Raw genomic sequence first — 11,147 nt, forward strand, 5'->3', positions numbered from 1 at the left:
TTTTTTGTTGTTGTGTTTTTGAAATAAATTTGATAACTTCTGCATATGTTGTCTGAAATAAACCGATATTCGGGTTTTAATGTTCGTCAAACTGCCACATCAACAGATAACGAAACCAGCATTTCTAGAATCCGATGTTGGTTATCATGCATTCGGTATATCTGTTTACAACGCAGGCACTTTTCAAAATTCACCGGAAACATTCAACGAACCGTATGGATGGTACACACGACCTCTAGTAGTTACCGTCCGTATTCTTATTCTACAAATTTAGTCTCATATTTCAATAACAGAACAGGTTCTGTCAACTTTATAGAAAGAGAAAGGTGTGATTTTAAATTACGAATCAACTTGTCAGTAGTAAAAAAAAATGCACCAACGGCAACACAGTGAATTAAGCAGTCAGTAGGCCAGTGATTCAGGTCGTGGCTTTCATAGACTGAGGGTGTTATAATCGTACACATGGGAGTGCAACAAACATGTATGCACGTAAATTTTCAATGAAAAAATCGCCCTTGTAAGTGGAACATGAGAATACTTACAATATTCGAGCAACACTTCCGATGATTGAGATAATCCACTTTTAAGTTAATCCATTTAAGATAATCCTGCCCGACAGAACTAATCCACAAGCACCTGCACCTCTTTATGCACACCGTGGTGATATATGTATGAGCAGCGATACGGGACATCGGAAATAAAGATTTAAATTAAGAACTACAGTAGCAGGACGCCCCCTACTTGAATGAAGTGTTCTGATCTAAGAACCCGGGGAGTAATTTTATTTACTATGAAACAGTTAGTTGACAGATTGATCACACGGGACGAGCGTCGCCCGTTGTTATAGTTATTCTGCGGGTTTTTTTTTTCTTTTCTAATTTACAATTGGTCACCTCCTATGGTGATTTTATCGTAATTCCTAAATCAATATACTAACAATCGTGTTGCCCAGTGGTGGTTACCATGGCGGACGGCTTAAAAGCTTTTAACACTTTGAATGAAGTTTACATTCACAGTTTTCACTCCATGGAATTTTAATTTTGACAAAACAATGATGTCGGTAATTCGAAAGAGACGAAAATGATATATTCTTTTCATGTGTTAAACAATCTACCATCTATTTCTATGGGCATGTTATGTCTTATTGTAAAGCAATAATAGTGATATTTATCATAACAAATAAATCAATACAAAACAGTAATTGAAAAAATACGAAAACTATTTTTAATTCATTTTTATTATAGACATAAAGATAGGAGATCGTTATTTGGTTTGTTGGATATTTATGTTGTACATTGATTGATTGATTGATGTTTTCCGCCACACTCAATAATTTTTCAGTTATATGGTGGTGCCCAGTTTTTATTGGTGGAAGAGAGAACCCAGATACAATGTACCTGGGAAGAGACCACCGACCTTCCGAAAGTAAACTGGGAAACCTTCTCACATACAGGCGCGAGCGGGATTCGAACCCGCGCCGACAGAGGTGAGAGGCCGTGTGCTTTTGAGTTGGATATACAAGGTGCTTAATACATTGTGTAACCATAATGTGACAATTTATGTATCTAGCTTCGCCGTTATGCACATTATTATGTTTTTCATTGTAGTTAAAGGTACATGTATATGTAATTTCAATCTTCCCGTGGGGTTCTGGGGTAGTATAGGCCCCCAATACCCCTTGCATGTCGTAAGAGGCGACTGAATGGGGGTGGTCTTTCGTATGAGACCGCAAAATTCGAGGCCCCGTGTCACAGTAGGTGTAGCGTGATAAAGACACCTCCTTGCTCAAAGGCCGTAAGCGCCGAGCATAGGCCTAAATTTTACAGCCCTTCACCGGCATGCGATTATATTTTTAGGGGGGAATTTTATTCATTGGGTATAATAATAATAATAATAATAATAAATGGCACTAAAATATTTGATACTGGAAAAAGTTGATATTTTCTACAATCCTAGATGTAACACCGTTCAAGGGCGAGCAATCAATTTTGATATTGCATAAAGGAAATACTTTTTAAATGTGTGTTTGAATTGCTGCGCACATGAAATGAATTAACGATATCTCTATGAATTATAGAACACGTTTTGAACAATATCGTGCATTAGTTATGCTATATTTATTGATTCCACATTTAATGTTCCGTAACTAATTGATCTCTCTACGTATTGGAGATTGTATAATGATTTTACGAATTGTGTTCCGTCGTGCCAAATAGTTGACCAAAGACAAACTGATCGGTCTTTGACGAAGTGTTTATAATGAGAGGTTTTTTTGGGGGGGGGGGGGGGGGGGGTTCAGTGCGACAATTTAAGGACAAAATTATGAATACACGTGATTTCTTCTTGTCAAACACAATAATCGAAAACATAAAGCACTCTATCAATGGCAAACAGAGAAAGTGCTCTATTGTAAACAGTGGCCTGATTTCTAGGACGCTGTCAAGTAGTGTACATCCCAATTTCGGTTATAAGGCGCAAGCTTCCTAGAACAGTCCCAGACCATGCGATATTTGACATATTGGACAGTTGTTACTTACTTTCAAAATCTACGTCATTACAAAACATGTTCAACCAAAATAAAAACTCTTTTGTGTTTATCATATCAGTAACTGTTAATAAATTATTACAGAAAATCGCAACAGTGACTTCTATAATCATGGAAAAAATAAGAACATCGAAAGTATCTGATGAATATCATATATATATATATATATATATATATATATATATATATATACATATACACACACACACACACACACACACACACACATATATATATATATATATATATATATATATATATATATATATATATATAAACACTTTGTTGAAATATTTCGACCGTGTTACCGGTCTTCTTCTGTCGTGTGTATCTCTCATAGCAACGTAACGCACGACTACATACACTAAAGTACTATTAATATATAACATATTATTATATTGCTAATAAATAGTCTAATATAAAATCTGCGTAAATTCTAGAGAATGTTAGCGTTCAATATCCTCAGAATTTATTGAACGCTAACTTTGCATTGCGTAAATTGTATGCGCCCGAAACATTCCGAGTATGAGCGTTCAATATTGACGTTACCGTAATGACGTAAACAAGCCAAAATGGCAGACGATGGTCCTCCGAATCTGACAGAGCCGGTATTTGATATTTACTTAAGCAAGATGTTTTACTGTACATAAATTATGATGTCCCCATTTACAAAATCAGTTTGCTTCATGCATTAATGACGGGTTAAATATTGAACAGTTAAGAAATGCATGCTGTTATTGCACACTGCCAATATTGATGAATTCTCGTCTATTTTGGAGTAGTTTGAGTGAAAAGGGATATAATTTAACAACTAAATACCTTAGCTATATAATAAAAGGGATATTGAACTTATATAGGTGAATATTGGTATTCGTTGGCTGTCAAAATGCACTCGCAAGCTCGTGCATTTTCACAGCCAACTCGTGCCAATATTCACCAATATAAGTTCAATAACCCTATAATATAATATTTATTGATGTGTCAGATCGTTGGTCTCGGAAGGGGGAGGAGGTGCCCTTCGTTGAAAGAGATGCATATCTAACTAATACAATCATAAATCTTCATAAAATGATAAAAAATGATAAATATGGGCCTAGTCAAAACTATTACAAGAATAGCTAACACTGAACACCTACAAAATTTTATTCTGATCATGTTGTAAACCAATCGTAAATTCTCGGCTTGCTTAAAGGACCCGAGGATGTGCGATTGGTCGTGAACCTCCCTAAGTATCTAGATGATGTTGTTTCGTTCTGTGCGCTTCGTTCTGTTTCCACAAGACTGATGTTTCATTTATTCAACAATTACAAAAACGTATCTCTTCTGTAAGATCAAAATCAAGCATCGATAAACAACGGAGTTACTTCATATCTTCATATCCTATATTATCTTTTAAAGTTGTCATTAAAAAAAAAACTAAGGTCCGCCATTTTCTCTCATTTTTACTCTTTCAGGGTAGTGTATCCAAAAGCGAAAGTATGTTTTTAATTAATTTTACGATGTTTACTGATCAAGTAAGATTCTATTATTAGCTCTTCTGAGCCGAAGGCTCAAAGAGCTAATGCTATGGCCATTTGTGCGGTGTGCGGTGTGCGTACACGTTTTAGAAAAAGGGCTATAACTCAAGAACCCCTTGGCCAATTTTTTTGAAATTTGTTACAGGGTATCATTGGCCCAAGGGCTTTCATACATACTAAATAGAGGGATGTGACCCTTTAACAAGGGGAGATAATCAGGAAAATACAAACAAAAGTAGTGGTTGCTAAAAAATCTTCTTCTCAAGAACCACTCGGCAGATTATCACCAAACTTGCACATAAGGATGAGGATATGTTGTAGATTAAAAATTGTTCAAGGCATTACCCTGGGGCAAAGGGCGTGGTCTCAAGGTCACTTCAAAGTTGACCTAAATTTATATTTCCTTAAATCTTTGATATTTTAGTCATTATAAGGACTAGGATCATCAAATTTTGACAGTTGATGCATCTTAGGACCTTGTGTCAAGTTGTCTCAAAAGTAGGTCACGGTGACCTACTTTTTGAATTTTGCAGGTATTTATTTTAAAATTAATTTTGATGCATATCTTGGACACTTTGAAGCCTATGATCATCAAAACTTGTCAGTTGGTGGATCATGGGACCTTGAAATGCGTCAACTGAAAAATAGGTCACCGTGACCTACTTTCTGAATTTTATGGCTTATCATTTATAGATATATTTTAAGTTGTTATCTCAAATACCGAGAGGTTTAGAATCATCAAATCTTGTAAGTTGATGCATCTTGACGCCTTGAAACATATTTATAAAAAAGTAGGTCACAGTGACCTACTTTTTGAATTTTGCAGATATTCAAATTTCACATTTTCAATTTTAGATGCATATTTTGGGCACTGTAAAACCTAGGATCATCAAACTTTGTCAGTTGATGCGTCTTCAGTCTTCGGTTTGTGTCGACCATTAAGTAGGTCACTGTGACCTACTTTTGGTATTTGACAGCTAAATTACTATATTTCAGACACTATTTGACCTACAATCATCAAACTTTGACAGTTGATGCATCTTGAGTTTACGGAGTGTGTCGACAAAAAAGTAGGTCACCTTGACCTACTTTTGGAATTTGACGGCTATATTTATATATTTCAGATACTATTTGACCTACAGTCATCAAACTTTGTCAGTTGATGGGTCTTGCATGTTCGAAGGGTTTCGACCAAAAAGTAGGTCAACTTGACCTGCTTTTGGAATTGGACGGCTATATTTATATATTTCAGATACTATTTGACCTACAGTCATCAAACTCTGTCAGTTGATGCGTCTTGCATGTTCAAAGGGTGTCGACCAAAAAGTAGGTCACCTTGACCTACTTTTGGAATTTGACGGCTATATTTATATATTTCAGATACTATTTGACCTACAGTCATCAAACTTTGTCAGTTGATGGGTCTTGCATGTTCGGAGTTCGCAAACCAAAAAGTAGGTCACCATGACCTACGATTGGAATTTGACAGCTATATTTCAATATTCAGATACTAATTGGCTTAAAATCATCAAACTTTGTCAGTTGATATTTCTTGGGTTCTCAAAATGTGTAAACCAAAAAGTAGGTCACATTGACCTACTTTTTTTGAATTCTTAGGATTTAACTAAAGATTTAGAATACTAAGAGGCTAAGAATAGAAATGGTGGGGTTGTACAATTTATCAGAAGAGCGATTCCTGGCCCTTGGGCCTCTTGTATATATGCAGCTTACGGACTTCACCTCACATATGAAACAATGCTGCAAGCAATAACTCTGGAGCAAGCGTTTCGGAGTTTATTGGCAAATTTGTTAATATATCAGTATAGATTAAAATAAATGTTGAAAGGGCAATAACTCCTATGCTGGTATTTTCTCTATCGTGCAAGTTTTTAAGGTAGCTCACTACACTAAATCTTTTTTTAATAGCTCGTTAAAACATCTCTTACGAAGTATGATTTCACTGACGAAAAAGTGATACAAGCTCTAAAATATTTTATTTGAATTTTTTTGTGATTTATCCCAGAATGATAAAAAGGGTAAATTTCACTGTGTTTTGATGCATAATATGAATATCTAAGGAAACATGCCTAAACGACTCAGATAGACGTCCGAATTTTTTGAATAAAAATATTTATGAAAATTGAAAACGATATTTACTATTTATTTTTAAATCTACGGATGAAATCTTCAAAAAACTTGTTAATTAAAAAAAAGATATATCAGAGAAATATATTTTAAAAAGAAATTGAAATGAAATGGTCAAAATTCAGGAAGATTACGATTTTTCTAAATTGAACCAAGCCCGATCGGAATTATAAAAAAGAAAGAAGTCATATTGAACACTCTTAAAAAACTCTTGCCAAATTTATCAAGTTAGTATTGTCCATAATTGTATGATATTACCTTCCTGTTGTGTTTCATTCCATGTGTTACATGTAAACATTGTTGTTGATGATCTGACCTTTTTGTACTACTATGCGCCATATGGAGTCTTTAGTGAAATAAAAAAAAGTTTCAAGTATTTAATGTTCAGGAAAAGTACGCCGGCGTGTAGTGTTATTGTTCATCGAAGCTGTCCTAAATTTACGACACTTCTTAAGTTCATCCTAACTTTAGGACAGCATAATCCTTGTCCCAAGATAATCCTAGGTGTGTATAAACATATGGCTACAGCCATAATAATGATGAGAATGAAGAGAAGAGCTGATAGAAACCGTGAAAAGATATTTAAGGACATTGACAACCCGCAAGATTACGTGATTGTAAGTACCGACTTTTGTGGATTTTTTTTTCTAGCCTCCCGGTGGTTTAGGGAATAGGAAGACCTGTGAGTGAATGAACGTATATATATAACGCGCGTGTGGATCCGGGTCAGAATTAGAATAGGTCCCCAGTATCCCTTGCCTGTCGTAAGAGGCGACTAAATGGGGCGGTCCTTCGGATGAGACTGCAAAAACCGAGACTGGTGTGACACGATAACGACCCCTCCCTTCTTAAAGGCCATAAGCGCTGAGCATAGGCCTAACTTTTGCAGCCCTTCACCAGCAGTGGTGACGTATCTATATGAGACAGCAAACATGTTCACGAAACTTTCCTAAGATATGTTTTAAGATAACTTAGGAAAAACGGTAAGAACTTAGGACACGTCTGGGATGTTTCTCGACAATAAATAAAAAGTAATAATAAAGTAAAAATGAAATAAAAATAACTTTATTTGTTTTACATGATGATATCAAATGTTAAACCGCTAACCGGTATACTTGCAATGTTTTGAGTACACGATTACCAATAATCTTCAGATTCTAACTTCATACGCAGTTTAACTGCATTGAAAATAACTTCTTTTCCATGACAATGCGAGGGAAAAACCACTGTTCTCTGCAGTTTCCGTAAAATTGAGCAGTGTTTTTTTTTTAACGTGCCACATTTACTGTGATAGGGGACACGTACTGTGACTGAGGGCATCTCCAACGACACTTGACATTCACACTTGATGCCTAGCGTTTGGCAATGGGAATGTAACTATCTGTTTTAACGACTTCTAAAGGTCTGTCGCGGCCGAGATTCAAACCACGACCTTCCGAACGCTCTACTTGTTGACCACCCCGGCGGTTATTTCCTGTTCGTAATTTCCGATGTGTATTGATCTCGGAGTCACCAGTTCGGAAAAATGTGGACGAGAGGCATTGCTGAGATCAAGGTCATACAAAGATGGAAACTGACTTGAGTAAATACTCATTTAGTTTGTTTTACATGTAGAATATTACATCGTGTTTATGAATGACTGTAAGTATTATAAGTATAATAAAGTAATGATTACGCAAACTTGTCACCTGAATGGAATTTTGATGATTTTTTCAATGAAATTGGCATATAATAAGTAGATCTGACTCTTGCACAGTTCGGCAACCATCGATCCCATGTCCGAGAAAGAGGCAATGGTGTAGGAGGCTATGACGGTTTAAATACGAAACGCTCATAGCAGACCTGTATGCTCTCATCAATGGTATGTCCAAGTGTTTACCCAATTCTCTTTAGTTATGATTGCTCATTCTTCGTCGTTTTCACCTAGTCTCAAGCAATATTTTGCTGAATGTTTTAATCAGATGTTAGGGATTACATTAGATATAGCGGTAGGTGGTAATTGGTGCATACTTGGGATAGTTGAAGGATAAAAGAAAAACACCTGTCAGTTACAGCATGTGTTGCTTTAAACAGTATAGTATAGAACTGTAAACAGTATAGTATAGAACTGTAAACGAGGGGGAAATAAAAGGTGTCTATGACCTGTGGCCTGTCTACTATAGAGTGCACCTCCCTGTTGTGACGTATGTGGTTTTTCCAAATCCTTCAAATAGAATTTAAAGAATGTCATCAATTTCATTAAGAGTTGAGAATTATATGCCTTTGGATAAGAAAGAATTAAAATTAAATTCAAACAATATTTTATCATAAATAACATAATAAGGATTAGACAGCAGACACTGCCAATATAAGCCTTCTCCTTTAAGGTACAAGGTGAAGTCCACATGGTGATGTGCATGAAAAATGACAATATAGATATGAAGTACATGTAAAAGGATAATATATCATTCAAAGTATAATAATAATATGAGGAGTATGATTTCTGGATGTGAATAATCAACTAACAAGAGAAATGTGGGGGTGGTTAATGGGTACTAAGGTATAAACAAAAGAGAAATGTGGGGGTGGTTAATGGGTACTAAGGGACAAACACAAGAGAAATGTGGGGGTGGTTAATGGGTACTAAGGGACAAACAAAAGATAAATGTGGGGGTGGTTAATGGGTACTAAGGTACAAACAAAAGAGAAATGTGGGGGTGGTTAATGGGTACTAAGGTATAAACAAAAGAGAAATGTGGGGGTGGTTAATGGGAGCTAAGGGACTATCACAAGAGAAATGTGGGGGTGGTTAATGGGAGCTAAGGGACAAACACAAGAGAAATGTGGGGGTGGTTAATGGGAACTAAAGGACAAACAAAAGAGAAATGTGGGGGTGGTTAATTGGTACTAAGGGACAAACAAACGAGAAAAACAATGAAATCATAAAAATATAGTGAAAGAAAAACAATTAAGTACAACAGAGCTGGAGAGAGAAAAATGAGAGTAACGACTCAACAGGATATTAAGAACAAATCAAAATTTGTTGGATCCGCTGCAATGATTCACGAAATCGAGAATACAAAATATCAAGAACGTGTACATTTTGGGGAATTTTTCTGGGACGTAACAAAATTATCTCCACCATGTTTTAATCAATAGACAATCGAAGGAAATGAACATTAGAAGTCAAGATATGGGACTCGTTGAACGAGACTTTTAATTCCAGTTTCAGTCATCCGAGACGCGTACAGGTAAAAAAAAACAACCCCAAAACAATAACAGCAACCAACCATGTTTGAAACGAATGAGTAAACCCACTGAAGACAGTATCATAACAGAAGGGATTGGTGTTTGTTGCTTTTTTATATGGAAACACAAGACCTTTAACTTTTCTACATGTAATGGATGTACCACTAGGATGCTGAAGTAGCTGTTTAAACAAAGGGACTCCACTTTAGCAGTAAACGCGGTAAAGTAATTGTTTTAATTTGATAACTTAGACTCTTTGTATTAAACTTTTAACTGTAAATTAATGTTAACATTTGCTATCTGGCAATGTTCTGCCCCATGCCGCGTAAAACATTCTAAATACATGTATATGATCCAAGTTTTCCCGACCCTCTTCTTCTGTTATCAAAACGAGGCAATGTAAATATGAGAACATTTTAATTATCGTAGTTAACACGGTTGAATAAATCATAAAGATTTCCATTCGGGTGTTGTTAAAACGTGGAACGGAAAACGGAAATTAAGAATAATAATTATCAAAGTCAATTAGTTGATCATCTTGTTTGATTAATTATGTCCCTCTTCCTTTTTAGCTAACAAAGATTGAGTGATCGCAACACCCCGATCCTATATAATTCGTAAATAGGCAAAATCAGCTAGCAGTTTATTTCTAATCTAACCATTAACTACTGGCGTATCTTAGTATCTATATTGATAATGAGATAATTTTTCATTCTATTGAATTCTCCGATAACCGTGTTAGCTATTTCATATATTATGAAATAAACCTGTGAATTGCTCTTACTAGTGTCATAAACTTCACCTTAGTATGCCTTAAGTCAGTTACACTCATTTTATCCGTCATATATCTTCGGGTTCACAGCCTATCCTCAGGGTACCGGTATATGTGCATGTACAAACTTTCATTTTATAGCAATTTTTTTCCAAATTGGGCAAACCAATAATACACATCGGACTCGTGTAAAAGATTGATGCGATACATAAATGTATATTTTACCAGGTGTAGAACTAAAATAAAACTTAGTTCAATTATCGTAAAAAAATATAATGTATATCAAAATAATTTTAATTTGATTAAAACAACTTTGGTTTATTAAGGCCAATATATTTGGGGAAAATTGTTGAAGAATTCATTTTATCTTTCCCGATGTTGTTTTCGGGGGTGAGGGTGGGTAGGGTTGAAAACCTCTTATTCGTTGGTTAGGGTTAATAATAAAATCGTTTCTTAAAAGCGACCACCATAATAAAGTTATGAAATTGAATTGAAGTATTTTTCAGTACATTTATTATACCAGTAAAACAACATACTCCCACTATCCATAAGTGGGGTGGGGGGGGGGGGGGTGGGGGTGGGGGGGGGGTAGTGGGTTGCTGTTGTTGTCAGAAAATGGCATAACCAGGAAAAGGGGTGGTACCCACTAACGCTTATGTAATATTTTTCCAAAATAAGTTTGAAAATGATTTCAAAATACAAATGCTTTAGTATAAAGAACATGAAAATATTAATTCCGAGGGTGACTTCCCAATTTATTTATAAATTCTGTTCCCCTCGTAAATAATAAGACTTTTGATTTGTTCCGTTCGGTTTCCGCGTTTTAGCAACACCCCTTTTGATTCTGACAAAAATGGCAACTGGAAGACGGACATTAATCAAAACATCGCTCGGCCATTTCCGTCGACACACCGATGACGCATATATAGATTTGTTTTAC

The 11,147-nt window shown here is 35.6% G+C and overlaps 1 protein-coding gene across 2 annotated transcripts in view; it reads right to left on the reverse strand.

Annotated features, from left to right (window-relative positions):
• Nucleotides 1–757, reverse strand: part of LOC125666130 (dopamine D2-like receptor) — a 40,971-nt gene extending 40,214 nt beyond the window's left edge. The window contains exon 1 of one of the 2 annotated variants that reach the window (XM_048899239.2): nt 543–757. The gene's annotated coding sequence lies outside the window, so the exon portion shown is untranslated. The remainder of the gene's footprint in view (nt 1–542) is intronic. The other variant, XM_048899237.2, reaches the window with a different exon arrangement.
• Nucleotides 758–11,147: the final 10,390 nt, after the last annotated feature.

This window comes from Ostrea edulis, chromosome 10, assembly GCF_947568905.1.
Source record: "Ostrea edulis chromosome 10, xbOstEdul1.1, whole genome shotgun sequence".
NCBI lineage: Eukaryota > Metazoa > Mollusca > Bivalvia > Ostreida > Ostreidae > Ostrea > Ostrea edulis.